Source organism: Coregonus lavaretus (genome assembly GCF_964263955.1).
Source record: "Coregonus lavaretus genome assembly, contig: HAP1_SCAFFOLD_1306, whole genome shotgun sequence".
In the NCBI taxonomy this organism is placed as follows: Eukaryota; Metazoa; Chordata; class Actinopteri; order Salmoniformes; family Salmonidae; genus Coregonus; species Coregonus lavaretus.
In genome coordinates, this window is record NW_028165488.1 from 30,377 (window position 1) to 30,842 (window position 466).

Consider the following 466-nt stretch of genomic DNA (forward strand, 5'->3'; position numbering starts at 1 on the left):
TTAGCCAACTGAAGCCACAGCCTTTACAGCTGGAAGGGCAGCAAATGATCCATTTTCATCTGCTTTCATATTGACATTTAATTGGATATAGCTATCCATGACAATAATATTGTTGCATGATTTCGCCTGGATCAGAAAAGTTGATGTCTCGTCTGTGCCCAGAGTTCTCTGTGCAGGGGCGAGATCGCATAAAAAAAAAAAAAAAGTGTAACATTGATTTCGAGGTTGGACAGGCAGACAGCAAGGGTGATACAAGCCATCACTGTTGGAAATAAAATGCTAGGCTAGAAGTAAGGGGAAATAATGTGTTAATAAATGCCTTATTGCTTCTAACGTTGGTTGCATGTGTGTTTGTCCATTACGGCCAGTCTTAGCCTGGGGCTCAGAACAATGAAGTGTGAAAAGGCCTAAAGCATTGAATTCATTGACAACAGTAGCATCTGAAAAGAAAAACATACAACCAGCA